The following is a 14,883-nucleotide window of genomic DNA, read 5'->3' as shown; positions in this document are numbered from 1 at the left end:
AGAAATAGTGTGCTTTCTGTTATATAACTAAGAAAGCCAACCTGTATAAGACGGGCCAATGCGGCGAATTATAATGTAGTGGCAGTGCAAGTTTTAATTGAAATACATTGGTAGATATAGATTCCCTAATATGTAGAAGCAAGACAGGCCATGTGACAAATTAGAATGATGGTGTAGTGCAATGTGTAATACACATTCGTTGGTGTTGGTAGATATGGATTCTTGAATGTATAGCAGCAAGACAGGCCATGCGACACATTATAATGTTGGGACAGTGCAATTTGTAATAGAAATTCGTTGGTAGATATGGAAAGCTTAATGTGTATCAGCAAGCCCAGCCATGTGAAAAATTAGAATGCTGGGGCAGTGCAATATGTAATAGAAATCCTTTGGATGATATGGATGCCTTAATGTGGATTAGCGAGACGGGCCATGTTACAAATTAAAATGTAAGGGCAGTACAATTAGTAATAGAAATTGGTTGGTAGATATGGATTTGTTATTGTGTATCAGCAAGACGGGCCACGTGACAAATTCGAATGTAGTGGCAGTGGAACTCGTAATGGCAATTCGTTTGTAGATATGGATTCCGTAATGTGTAGCAGATCGTCTGGCCATGTCGCAAATTAGAATGTAGGGGCAGTGCGATTGTTGATAGAAATGCGTTGGTAGATATGGATTACCTAATGTGTAGCAGAAAGACAGGCCATGTGGCATATTAGAATGTAGGGTCAGTGCAATTAGTAAAAGAAATTTGTTGGTTGATATAGATTCCTGATTGTGTAGGAACAAGACCGGCCATGTTGCAAATTCGAAAATAGTGGCTGTGCAGTTTGTCATAGAAAGACGTATGTAGATATAGATTCCTTAATGTGTATCAGCAAGACAGGCCATGTGACAAATTATAATATAGGGGCAGTGCAAGTTGTAATAGAAATTCGTTGGTAGATACATATTTCTTAACGTGTAGCAGCCAGACAGGCCATGTAACAATGAGAAGGTAAAGGGCAGTGCAATTTCTGATACAAATTCTTGGTAGATATATATTCCTGAATGTGTAGGAACACAATTGGGCATATGACAAATTGCAATGTAGGGGCAGTGCAATTTGTAATAGAAATGCGTTGGCAGACATGGATTCCATAATGTGTAGCAGCAAGACAGTGCATGTGACAAATAAGAATTAAGAGGCAGTGCCTTTTTCCTTTATGTGTAGCAGCACGATGGGCCATGTAACAAATTAGAATGTAGGGGCAGTACAAATTGTAATATATATTCGTTGGTAGATATAGATTCCTTAATGTGTGTCAGCAAGACGGGCCATGTGGCAAATTAGAATGTGTGGCCACTGCAATAATAAAAATTCGTTCGTAGATATATGTTCCTGAATGTGTAACAGCAAGACAGGACATGTGACAAATAGAAAAGTAGGGACAGTGCAATTTGTAATAGAAATTCGTCGGCAGATATGGATTCCTGAATGGGTATCAGCAAGACAGGACATGTGACAAATTAGAATGTAGGGACAGTACAATTTGTAATAGAAATTCGTTAGTAGAGATGGATTAATTAATGTATATAACCAAGACGGGCCATGTGACAAATTAGAATATAGGGGCAGTACAATTTGTAATAGAAATTCGTTAGTAGAGATGGATTCCTTAATGTAAATAACCAAGACGGGCCATGTGACAAAGTAGAATATAGGGGCAGTGCAATTTGTAATAGAAATAAGTCGGTAGATATGGATTCCTGCATTGTAACAGAAGACAGGCATTGTGGGAAATTAGAATGTAGGGGCAGTGCAAAGTGTAATAGATAGGGGAAATACAATTTGTAATACAAATTCATTGGTATATATGGCTTCCTTAATGTCTATCAGCGAGACGGGCCATGCGACAAATTGGAATGTAGGGGCAATGCAGTTTGCAATAGAACTTCGTTGGTGGATATGGATTCCTTAATGTGCAGCAGCAAGGCAGGCAATGTGAGTAACTATAATGTAGGGGCCGTGCAATTTGAAATGGAAGATCGTTGGCAGATATGGATTTCTAAATTTGTAGCAGCATGACGGGCCATTTGACAAATTAGAATGAAGGGGCAGTGCAATATTGAACAGAAGTTCGTTGGTAGATATGGATTCCTAAATCTGTATCAGCAAGCAGACCAGGTGACAACTTAAAATGCTGGAGAAGTGCAACTTGTAATAGAAATTCGTAGGTAGAGATGGATTCCTTAATGTGTATCAGCAAGACGGGCCATATGACAAATTATAATGTAGTGGCTGTGCATTTTGTATTTGAAATTCGTTGGTAGATATAGATTCCTTAATGTGAATCATCAATATGGGCCATGTGGCCAATTAGAATATAGTGGCTGCGCAATTTGTAATTGAAATTGTTGGTAGATATAGATTCCTGAATGTGTACCACAATGTATATAAGCAAGACGGACCATCTGACAAACTAGAATGTAGGGATAGTGAAATTTGTAATAGAAATTCGTCGGTAGATATGGATTCCTGAATCTGTAGCAGCAGGACGCGCCATTTGACAAATCAGCATGACAGATCAGGTGACAACTTAAAATGTTGGGACAGTGCAACTTGTAATAGCAACTCATAGGTAGAGATGGCTTCCTTGATGTGTATCAGGATGGCAGTCAATGTGGCAACTTAGAATTATGGGGCAGTACAATTTGTAATAGAAATTCGTCGGTAGATATAGATCCCTTAACCTATAGCAGCAAGACGTGCCAAGTGACAAATTAGAATGTAGGGACAGTGCAATTTGTAATACAAATTCGTTGCTAGATATGGATATATTAATGTGTATCAGCAATAGGAGCCATGTGGCCAATTAGACTGTAGTGGCTGTGCAATATGTAATTGAATTTCGTTGGCGAATTAGAATGTAGTGACAGTGCAATTCGCAATAGAATTTCGTTGGTAGATATAGATTCCAGAAAGTGTAATAGCAAGACAGGCCATGTCACAAATCAAAATATTGGGGCAGAACAATTTGTAATACAAATGCGTTGGTAGATATGGATTCCTTGCTGTGGATTAGCAATAGGAGCCATGTGGCCAATTAGACTGTAGTGGCTGTGCAATATGTAATTGAATTTCGTTGGCAGATATATATTCCTGAACGTTTATCAGCAAGACAGACAATGTTACAAATCGAAATGTTGGGGCAGAGCAACTTGTAATACAAATTCGTTGGTAGATATGGATTCCTTAATGTGTATCAGCAAAAGGGGCCATGTGGCCAATTAGAATGTAGCGGCCGTGCAATTTGTATTTGAAATCCGTTGGTAGATACATGTTCCTAAATGTGTAACAACTAGACAGGGCATGTGACAAAATATAATGTAGGAGCAGTGCAATTTGTAAAAGAAGTTCGTTGGTACATATGGATTTCTTATTGCATATAAGCAAGACGGGTCATGTGACAAATTAGAATGTTGAGGCAGTGCAGTTTGCAGTAGAAATTCGTTGGTGGATATGGCTTCCGTAATGTGTTGGGGCAAGGCAGGCTATGTTACAAATTAGAATGTTTGGGTAGTGCAGTTTGTAACAGACGCTCGTTGGTAGATATGGATTCCTTAATGTGTAGCAACAAGATTGGGCCATGTGACAAATTAGAATGTTGGGGCAGTGCAATTTGTTAAAAGAATTCGTTGGTAGATATAGATTCCATAATCTGTATCAGCAATATGGGCCATATGGCAAATTTGAATGTAACGGTAGTGCAATTTGTAATAGAAATTCGTAGGTAGATATGGATTCCCGAATCTGTAGCAGCAAGACGGCCATTTGACAAATTAGAATGAAGGGGCAGTATTATTTGTAACAGACGTTCGGGGGTAGATATGGATTCCTAAACGTGTATCAGCCGGACAGAGCAGGTGACAACTTAAAATGTTGGGGCAGAGCAACTTGTAATAGCAATTCGTTGGTACATGTAGATTCCTGAATGTTTAGCAGCAAGACAGGCCTTGTGACAAATTAGAATGTAGGGGCAAATTAATTTGCAATAGAAATTCGTAGGTACAGATGGATTCCTGGATGTCTATCAGGATGACAGTCAATGTGGCAACTTAGAATTATGGGGCAGTACAATTTGTAAAAGAAATTCTTCGGTAAATATAGATTTCTTAATGTGTAGCTCCAAGACGGCTATGTAACAAATTAGAATGTAGAGGCAGTTCAATTTGTAATACAAATTCGTTGTTAGATATGGATTCGTTAATGTGTATCAGCAATATGAACCATGCGGCTAATTATAATGTAGTGGCAGTGCAATTCGTAATATAAATTCGTTGGTAGATATAGATTCTTGAATGTGTACCAGCAAGACAGGCAATTTCACGAATCGAAATGTTGGGGCAGAGCAGCTTGTAATACAAATTCGTTGGTAGATATAGAATCCTTAATGTGTATCAGCAATACGAGCCATGTAGCTAATTAGAACGTAGTGGCCGTGCAACTTGTATTTGAAATTTGTTAGTAGGTAAAGATTCCTAAATGTGTAGCAGCAAGACAGGCCATGTGACAAATTGGAATGTAGGAGAAGTGCAAATTATAAACGAAATTCGTTGGTAGATGCGGATTCCTTAACGTATATAAGCAAGACGGGCCATGTGACAATTTAGGATGTAGGAACAGTGCAATTCGTTAGTAGATATGGAATCCTTAATGTGTATCAGCAAGACGGGCCAAGTGAAAAATTAGAATGTATGTCAGTACAATTTGTAATACAAATTCTTTGGTAGATATGGATTCATTAATTATATCAGCGAGACGGAACATGTGACAAATTAGAATGTAGGGGCAGTGCAATTTCTAACACAAATTCATTGGTAGATATATATTCCTGAATATGTAAGAGCAAGAAAGGACATGTGACGAAGAAAAATGTAGGAGCAGTACAATTTGTAATACGAATTCGCTGGTAGATATGGATTAGTTAATGTGTATCAGCAAGACGGGCAACGTAACAAATTGGAATGTAGGGCCATTGCAATTTGCAATGCAAATTCGTTGGTAGATTTTGATTATTTATTGTGTATCAGTAAGACGTGCCATGTGACAAATTGGAATGTAGGGGGCAGTGCAATTCGTAATAGAAATTCGTTGGTAGATATGGATTCTTGGATCTGTAGCAGCAAGACGGGCCAATTCACAAATTAGAATGAAGGGCAGTGCTCTTTGTAGCAGAAGTTCGTTGGTAGATATGGATTCCTAAATGTTTATCAGCAAGACAGACCAGGTGACAACTTAAAATGTTGGGGCAGTGCAACTTGTAATAGCAATTCGTTGGTACATGTGGATTCCTGAATGTGTATCAGCAAGACAGGCCTTGTGACAAAATAGAATCTAGGGGCAAATTAATTTGTAATAGAATTTCGTGTGTAGAGATGGATTCCTGGATGTGTATCAGAATGACAGTCAATGTGGCAACTTAGAATTATGCGGCAGTACAATTTGTAATAGAAATTCGTCGGCAGATATAGTTTTTTTAAAGTGTAGCAGCAAGACAGGCAATGTCACAAATTAGAATTTAGGGTCAGTGCAATTTGTAATACAAATTCGTTGTTAGATGTGGATTCGTTAATGTGTATCAGCAATTGGACCATGCGGCTAATTAGAATGTAGTGGTAGTGCAATTCGTAATAGAAATTCGTTGGTAGATATAGATTCCTTAAAATGTAGCAACAAGATGGGTCATGTGGCAAATTAGAATACAGGGGCAGTGTAATTTGTAATAAAAATTCGTAGGTAGATATGGATTCCTTAATGTGTATCAGCAATACGGGCCATGTGGCAAATTAGATTGTAGTAGCAGTGTACTTTATAATATAAATTAGTTGGCAGATATGGATTCCTTAATGTGTAGCAGGAAGACAGGCCATGTCACAAATCGAAATGTTCGGGCTGAGCATTTTGTAATAGAAATTCGTTGGTAGATATAGATCCTTAAAATGTAGCAGCAAGATTGGTCATGTGGCAGATTAGAAGGTAGTAGCAGTGTACTTTATACTATAAATTCGTTTGTAGATATGGATTCGTTAATGTGTAGCAACAGGAAGGGTCATGTGACAAATTATAATGTAGGGGCATTCCAATTTTGTACATAATTTCTTTGGTATATATGGATTCATGTATGTGCATAAAGAATGAACATGGTTCTATGTTTATAACATTACATAATAATAACAATAATAATAATAATCATAATAATAATAATAATAATAATAGTAATAATAATGAGGACTTTGTATAATTTTTAGAAGCTCTACGCGCTTTGCTACATTTGACAACAACTATTAGATAAAAAAAAAAACCATAATGATATGATTACAAAAACAATCACCATGAAATTAGAAAACGTTAAGAAAAACATGCTGAGAATATTTAAGGTAGGAAACATTATTAGGCCTTTAAGTTTGTTCTTGCAGTCGAAATAAGTGAATATTGAGAGCCCTCTTGAATGTGATCACTGTGTTTTTGTGTCTACGTTCAGTGGGCATTTGATTCCACGTTGCTGAACCCTGGTACGCAAAAGAACGCTGTCCATATGACTTTGTTTCCATAGTGGGAATAATGAGTACACGATTGTCAGAAGAGGAGCATAAGTGTCTTGCCGGTGTGTACACATGGGTGAGATCGGATAGGTATGTTGGACTAGAGTCCGAAAGTGAAACGTACCACAGAGAGGAAATTTTGTGTTTGATTCTGGATCGAATGGATAGCCAATGTAGGGTACAGAGCAGCGGGGAGGTGCCCTCCGATCGTGGTACTCTAAGTATGATCCGAGCAGCTGTGTTTTGAACTTTTTGAAGTTTCTGGAGTAGATATTGAGATGAACCAAACATAACTGAGTTACAATAGTCCAGTCTTGAAAGTACTAATGAACACACAAGTGTGCTTTAGTGGCATCAACTGAAAGATATTTGCGAATGGATCTGATGCGTCTGAGCTCAAGATACGCAGCCATGCATATGTTCATGACATGTTGGTGCAATGTGAGTGGACTGTCCAGGGTAACACCTAGGTTTATTACTGATTATGTGAATTTAATGTTGATGTTCCCGATATTTATTGTTTCTGGTAAAGGATGTAAATGAGAAAGTCTTTGTGTTGTGATCAGAATGGCCTCAGTTTTTTCATCATTCATCAGCAGCTTGTTACATGTCATCCATGATTTACCATCAGAAATGCACCTCTCTACACCTTGGATGGTATCATCAACTTCAGTTGGGTGGCTAGATTTGTATATTTGGGTGTCATCAGCGTACAATTGGTGAGAGACTGGATGATGATATATGACATTTAAGAGCGACTGAGTATACAGAATGAAGAGAACAGGTCAAAGAACAGACCCTGTGCAACACCAATTTGTGTCCTGTTGACCAAGTAGGACTTGAACCACAGTAAGGCGGTATCATGAATGCCAAATACATGCTGGAGACGGTGAAGTAATATATCATGGTCTATTGAGTCATATGCTGCATGCAAATCAAGGAGGGTGAGGACTGCAATCCTTCCGCTATCCAACGCAGAGATAATGTCATTAACTATTTTTAGAGGAGTAGTTTCAATACTGTGGCAAGGATGGTATGCATATTGTCCATTGCCAGAAAGACTGAATTTAGATAGTAGTTAGCGGTAGTTCTTTAAATCGTTATGGTCTAGTGTTGGTTTCTTCAGCAGAGGCTTTACAATGGCAGTTTTGAAAAAATGATGGGAATTCCCCTGATGAGAGAGATGTATTAATAACATCAGTTAGTGAAGGCAATACTGGATCTAAGCACTCAAACAGCAGTGATGATGGAAATGGATCAAGTTCACATGACTCTGGTGCACTCTTCTTCAGGATTGTACGCACGAAATCCATAGAGACAGGTTCAGATGCTGCTAATGGTTGCCGCTCAAATTCTGTATCCCAACTGTATGGTGACGACGAGTCAATTCAAACTGTGGTGTCAAGCTTATCTCTAATGGTTTGTACTCAGACACGGAAGAAATTTGCAAACATGTCCGGAAGGTCGACTGGAGAGAAGTTGGTTGGAAGTGGTGTAGATTTGTTCCTTGTCATTAGCTTGTTAGTAATCTCGAAGAACTCTTTGCAGCTGGAAATTTCCATGATCATTGTAGTATAGTGGGCTGATTTCGCTGAATGGACTATAGTTGTGACATTCCTTTTAGCGGCTTCATAGAGTATGGTTGTATAAAATATACTTATCTTTAAAACGTGTTGTTGTATGAAGCATACTTGTCTTTAAATCATACGGTTGTATGAACCATCCTCATTTTGAAAGTATTCTGTTCTAGAAAGCATGATTATCTTCATGAACGACATTATTCATTATTTTATCGTTTGAGCTAAACAATTAATTAGAGCTTACGTACTTACTTGTTGCCGCATAGTTTTATTTACACCCCATAAAATCTCATTAATTCTCGTGCAATATGTTCAGCGCTTTTACTCTATCCTAAACCAGGGGCCCCAAGTGGCCGAGTGGTCTAAAGCGTTCGCCGATGCGGATCACTGCCATCTCACCTCTGTCTGCGTGGGTCCGAGTCTCGGATTGAGCCCACGCTGATATGCGACAAAGCTTGCCAGTAGCTTCTCGTGGGTCGGTGGTTCTTTCCTGTGGTTTTCCCGGGTTCTTCTTCCATCATTAATACTGGCCGCCATGTATTGTGTGCTGAAAATTGGCGTTAAACCCTTCAACAACAACAACTATCCTAAATCCATTAGGTTTCAATCCTGTTACAATTGTAGTGTACTGTACCGTTATATACCTCAGATCCTATATGCATTAGGTTTAAATCCTGTTACAATTGTAGTGTATCGTACCGTTACATACCTTAGATCCTATATCCATTAATTTTCAATCATATTACAATTGTAATGTATCGTACCGTTATATACCTTAGATCTTTATACAAATTATAACTGATGAATATGAAGTTATCTGTATAGGAGATATTAATTACTTATTGCTCTTTTCTTATGACATCGTTCGATTAAATGTGATAGAGTACTAATATCAATAAAGAATCAACACAGAACTATAACTGTTGAATTTTCGTTTCATTTCTAAGAGCGACATATATAGACAGGTTCTTCTTCGAATATTATTCAGATTTTCATAAGACTACAAAACCTCTTTTATATAGAATGAGAGACAATAACTGTATTGAAAAAGTACTCCCTCTCTCTCTCTGTATATATATATATATATATATATATATATATATATATATATATAGAGAGAGAGAGAGAGAGACAGAGAGAGAGAGAGGGAGAGAGAGAGACATATATATATATATATATATATATATATATATATATATATATATATATATATATATATATATGTCTGTCTGTATATGTATATATATATATATGTCTGTCTGTATCTCTCTCTCTCTCTCTTATATATATATATATATATATATATATATATATATATATATATATATATATATATATATATCTTAGCATACTAAATGTCGTTTGCTATTTAGATTGTTAAAAGATCTATACACGAATTAGAAAAATGTAAATAGTAAAACTGATAATAAACTAATGCATTTATTTTGATCTCACTGTTAACGTACTTCACCTCCTATTTAAGCGAATGACAGCAATAGCGAAAAATAAGGAACTTCCACTCGTTGATTTATTACCTCATAAATGGTAACCATGTGTATCTGCTATTTCGACGCCGCAGGGTAAATAGTTGAAAATATTTCAATATACTTGCAAGTTGAACTGTATCTTTGTTTACGTGTCAACAAAGAAATTACAAGAAAGCGAGAAAGGAGAGTGGTTGATTGGATTTTGAATCTAATTGCAAGATACCTGCGGCTATGATTTTTGTTTAGGTTATTATGAAAGTCAAAAAGATGAACATAGTAAATTTTCCCCTTCTGCACAATGGTTTAACATCTAAACTTAAGAACAAATGATTCAGAGTTGCATTTTATTGAATTCTGCTGCACTGAACTCTACATGAGAACATATATTTGTTTGGTAGTGTAGATGGTATACGTCTATAGTTCATTCGGCCTAAAAGTCTTAAATTGTTTCTTATTAAAGCTTAATGACGTGATTACTCTCTACAAAACATGCAGTGATTACTCTCTACATCACATGAAGTGATTACTCTCTACAAAATATGACGTGATCACTCTCTACAAAACATGAACTGATTACTGTCTACAAAACATAAAGTAATTACTCTCTACTAAAGACGAGGTTATTACTCTCTACAAAACACGAGGTGATTACTCTCTTCATAACACGAGGTGATTGCTCTCTACATAACACGAAGTGATTGTTCTCTACATAACGCGAGGTGATTGCTCTCTAGAAAACATGATGATTGTGAGTTGGAGCATCATCACTATTGAAGAACAAGATCATATGAAGTTTGACATTGTGAGACATTGCATAAAACGGCTAATCTTTATAATACATTATACAACGGCTAATCTAAATACTATATCATACAGTGGCTAGTCTTAATCTTTATACAGAAACAGATATGTTTTAACTTTTCTAATAATGGATATCATATATTTTACATTCATGCAATTGAGGAGTGTGAAATCATTATTTACCCTGTTAACTATTTAGCAAATACAGCTCTAATCGCGCTTACATACAACATGGCCTTGTAGATAATGTTCACGATGTCAGCATTTAAACACTATCAAATATGGATCCTAGTGAGATGAGAAAACAATGCAATTCCATTTTTACTTAATTATTTCACAATATACTGCCTGGGGGTACGTATGCCATTACAAGATGCAATAATTACCAATGTACAGAACGTGAAAATCATGTTACAAAATTCTTTGGCTTATTTGGCTTAAATGAATCGCATATTTTCTTGGTGACAAATGTCGACTGAATTCTTTTATATTCTTTCTGATAAACATAACAGCGGTCCGAATAACAATTATACTATATTGGCACACATTTAATCTATATTATGTGCTGAAGTCCTTAGCTGAGGGATGTGGATAGAACTTTTGGATACCTGATTGTTGTCCTTATTTTAAGTTGTAAGGAAACATTTTTTGAGAATGAAAGTTCAAGATCACTTCATGGAATTTTTCATTCTAGCACATGCTAAGTTGTTAACATGATTGAATCTTTACTAAAAAGGATGTAGTAAATGTGAACTGAAGATGTGTTGCATTTCAGTATTATACTGAATTTTAGTTCTAAAAATGAATACAACGTGCTGTCTAGGCATTATATTGTGAAAGTGAATTAAACATAATTTTGAAAACATGGATATACTATCTTGAAGAGATCCGTTTAGATATGCAGTAGTTAAATTAAACCAGAATAGAAAAGACATTGGAAGACGTCAGCAGTGTGAATCGTGTTTACCTATAAATACGATATCCATGAATTTCTAATGGAAGAACATAGCTAACGAACTAGCATTTACACCGGGTACCTGTTGAAGTTATCTGACCATGAGTGAGCATATAAAGAAAGGATTATACATTGTTGACTCGTTATTGTTTTGCAAACAGAGAAAAAATTGTGTCCATTGAATGTAAGACTGAGGACAAATGGTTTGGTGACTGAGATATTCGAAGGTTAATTCAAACATCGTTCACTAGGAGTGTAAATGCAAATGCAGATCTCGTTAAATAACTAAAGAATAAATGAATAAATATATAAAGTTGCAGGATATGATTATTTATGTGTTGTATTGGAAATCTGAATTTACAACGAAGTCGATCAAACGTGTACTCCTGCAATTGGATAACATACCACTTGGAAATAATTTTGAGAAATGCATGTACCATATTTAAGTAAAGAAACATAATTATACAAAGGAGGCGGTCTACAACTTCGTATTTTGCATACGTGAGATTTATAAAGAAAAATAATTTCCCTGGTTTTCCTCATTGGTTATACCAATTATTTAAACAAAAGAACTTGTAATCTCGCAGAAGTTCGTAAAATCTGTGTAACGGCCTCTTATGCATTAACTACCTTGCTGTGTATAATGTATTTTAAAGACATGCAACAATTTTATGGCATACAGATGTATTGTGTTGGAATGTTTTTATTTATGTGTGCTGTAAATATAAGTGAGTTTTGTATTATGTTCATACATTGATGCCAACATGGCCGACTGACTTACTGAGAAACGGATAATCACAAAAATTTATATACAAATAAAGCAGTATTTGAGTGCCATATTTACGACCTAACTGCTAGTGTACTTTTTGTGTTTTTAACCTGTATATACGACCGATATTTTTCTATAAATGTTTCTGAATAAATCATTACCTGCAAATCACAGTTCCCATTCGGTACAACAGTACAATCTTTGTATGTATTAGTATACATTAGAGGATCACACCAACCCCACCCGGGTCTTGCATATATAGGAAATATATAAATATATAGGCAGTTATAAAGGTAGTGTCATAAATTAAATGGATGGTGTATGAATCAAAAAGTTGTTCATATTTAAATACGATCCACACTCCCTTATTCTTTCAGCGCGTACAGTAGATATATTTTGGCCAAATCCAAATAGGCTGGATATTCCTATCGCACGTGTGGCATATTCCCATTAGTGCAATACAGACTGACGTTACGGAGATAAAATCATGACGGTCTTCACAAGAATACAATGAATTTGAGTTTAATGAAAGGATAACGTGGCGTCATGGCAACGAATCAAAAACATTCGCACAAACCTTTGCTCAGCAAATGCTTCTGGCCGGGCGATCGTAAATCTCTGAGCCTAATTTGGAGATTGAATTATACTATCTGTCAATTGGAGCCTTCCTTTCCTAAGTGACGGTATATGTGATTGCCTGAGACAAAATGTTAAGGTCAATTGTGTTACGACTTTATGCAGTAACGTCTCAATATAACAATCATTTTGAAAACATAAGGGTAACGCAGCACTGCGCATTTAAACCGATAATTGCTTTGAGTCCTCAATGTTTACCTGACTCTAGAGCAGATTTTGTTACTCAGTTTATTTGACTGAACTTGACTTACACGCAGTTAGTATAGGTTAGTGCAATTCAAAATACTCGCATATTTAAGGTGTGAAGGAATGAATATCTGATATAATTTGTAGTGTAATGCTTACACCATTTTATCAGTTGAAAATATTTTAAAACGAAAACATGCCCACCCACACATGCGGAAAAAGAAAGATAAATTTGGTATAGGTTTATACAACTTTAAACAGTGACCTTGTAAAATAATTGATCTTGTTTTACATTACGACAATGGGCTCGAGTTGTAAGGAGTTTGCAATCCGAAGCAAGCTTATAGTGATCAATAGTAATTTGGAGTGGATTATTTTCAAAGAAGGCTTACTTCTGATGTGGCCGTATTTTCTAAGTCATACCATCGGTGGGAAATATGTAAAGTAATTTCCGTGTCCGATGGAGAAATGATCTCCATGCGAGATGGTCACAAAGGTGTCCCAGTGTCTAAAATGACGTATGCGTGATGGGAAAACGACGTCCCTTAGTCTAATATGATTCCCATGTGTGATGGGAAAAACGGTGCTCTGTGTCTAAAATAATTCCCATTCGAGATATGGAAATAGGGTGATCTGTGCCTATAATAATTCTCATGCGAGATATGGAAGAACGGTACCGTCTGGCTAAAATGATCCCCATGTGTGGCATAGAAAATAATGCCAATGTGCGTCTATAGATGGTTCTCATGTGTGATGTGGAAAACAGAATTCTGGTGCCTAAAATGAAATTCATATATTACAAGATGTCTTGCTTCAAAGAGGTATCGATGAATAGCATGCTAACATTGTTGTATTTATACATTTCTTTACTGGAAGATTTTCACAAGCAATTTAGAATATGTTTGACTTTTGTCAATACCCAGTGCGTCTGTCTGTCTGTCAACGTTATAGGGATTGAATGGCTTCTTTTCGGGAACGGCGTAATTTCGAAATAGTGACACATTCAAATTTTTAGCTTATCTAGTAAATGTTATTAATGCATCATCATCGAACTCTTTTTATTCTGACACGTTGTTGTTACATATTCTCCTTTGTAATGCGACGAAACGTTTAATGATTTGGTGCTGTTTCTCTTTAGATGTTTCGTAAAGGAATACAGTACATGCCATACATATAATCTCTTATTTATCAAGTTAGTAGCCGGGGGTAACTTCTATCTTTTGGTCGATATGAATCTATTTCCTGTATGATTTTAGATCGTATACTGATATACCCTTTGCACAAAGGTGTTTGTGTTAGACTGGCAAGAAGTCAGAAGGCCATCATTAGCCATATCCTGGGGGATGACCAGGTGAAATTATTATCTAATGGTAAATAAATGACTCACCTTATATTGTGGGCATTCTGTTATCTACAGAAACAAAAAAGGATTTTACTTCACATTTTCTCTAATATTTCGATTCAACAATTATTGTACTATTTACAATGAACATAGGTTGACCCAAATGTATACGAACAAACCTTGATATTGGGTGTTTAATGGGGCAAAACTATAGTGTGGTCCTCTACTTTGTAAGTATGCCTTCAGTGTTTAAAAAACTTGTCGTTCGGAATTGTTTTCGACTAAACATATTGAAATACTTTCAAATACAAGTCGTAGAGATTTAAGTTCTGAATACACTTTATGGGTATTCCAAGCATTAATGCAAGTATTTATGTGCCTTTGGTGGGCCGTGTCGTGCTCATATGCCAACAGCAATTTCCTGGATGATAATAATACAATCATAGGATGTATATTTTATTTGAACTTCACTGTAAATCGAAGTCTATTTTTTCCAAGAGGTTTATTTTTGAGCACCTTGTATACCTAGAAAAGAATAA

This window comes from Sinohyriopsis cumingii, unplaced genomic scaffold (genome assembly GCF_028554795.1).
Source record: "Sinohyriopsis cumingii isolate HCF-2022 unplaced genomic scaffold, ASM2855479v2 utg000974l, whole genome shotgun sequence".
Lineage (NCBI taxonomy): Eukaryota > Metazoa > Mollusca > Bivalvia > Unionida > Unionidae > Sinohyriopsis > Sinohyriopsis cumingii.
The sequence above is the reverse complement of the archived record's forward strand: the minus strand, read 5'-3'. Positions refer to the sequence as shown.